This window comes from Echinops telfairi, unplaced genomic scaffold, assembly GCF_000313985.2.
Source record: "Echinops telfairi isolate 266 unplaced genomic scaffold, ASM31398v2 ScPeMD7_4225;HRSCAF=4972, whole genome shotgun sequence".
NCBI lineage: Eukaryota > Metazoa > Chordata > Mammalia > Afrosoricida > Tenrecidae > Echinops > Echinops telfairi.
In genome coordinates this window covers 8672883-8673899 of record NW_022108124.1, presented here as the reverse complement: position 1 = coordinate 8673899, position 1017 = coordinate 8672883, and positions in this window count along the sequence as shown.

Below are 1017 nucleotides of genomic sequence, written 5' to 3'. Positions count from 1 at the left end.
CTTTGAGTATTCTTCTCCAGAATCAGAATGCAGATTCATCGATTCTTCTTCAGTCAACCTTATGCAGTGTCCAACTTTCACATGTATCTGAGGCAATTAAAAATACCATGGCTTGTGTCAGATCTCGATAAGTAGGTTTTATTATCATCTCTGACTTAAAATGTCATCAGGTTTTCTTGAGAGCCTTGGCTAATGGGAGCTAGTTGCCACTATAACGTAGATTATTGTTTCCAATCCAAATGTCTCCACTGCCTTATGTAATACAAAGAATTTTCATTTCTTTTGGTCTGAGGATTAAACTTGTTCCATTTCTTAAGAATGTATCACAGAGGTGTGTCTGGAGGTGTTAACCCTCGGTTTCTCATCTGAGCAAGCAGAGGACACCATGGCAGAGTCTACTGTCCTCGCACTTCTCCATCGTGTTAGACAAACCTGTTTGGAAGAGGGCATTCCCTCTCCCGAGTTTGGGTTTTCAGAATTAACTGGTCCTTACTGCATAACCCCAGTACTTTCCCCTTTCTGGCGAGACCTTCTCATCTTTAACTCTAAAAAAAGCTGCCAATAATTCTTTCTCACAGAGCTAAAAGCTTTACCTCTGCTCTACTGTTAAATGCCTGGAAGGTATGGGAATCAGCCAAACTATATGGCAGGGTCAAAAAAACATCTTGTATGACTTCTTTGATTTATAAAAATACAACCCAGTAACGATGATAATTTGAGTGCTGGAAAATTCTCATAAGTCTCACAAAGTAAAACTACTCCTTGGAGGGGGAGTGCAGAGTAGGGACCCAAAGCCCATCTGTAGGCAACTGGACATCCCCTTACAGAAGGGTCGTGGGGAGGAAATGAGCCAGTCAGGGTGTAGTGTTGCAATGATGAAACATACAACTTTCCTCTAGTTCTTTCATGCTTCCTACCCACAACTATCATGATCCCAATTCTACCTTAAAAATCTGGCTAGACCAGAGGATGTACACTGGTACAGATAGGAACTGGAAACACAGGGAATCCAGGACA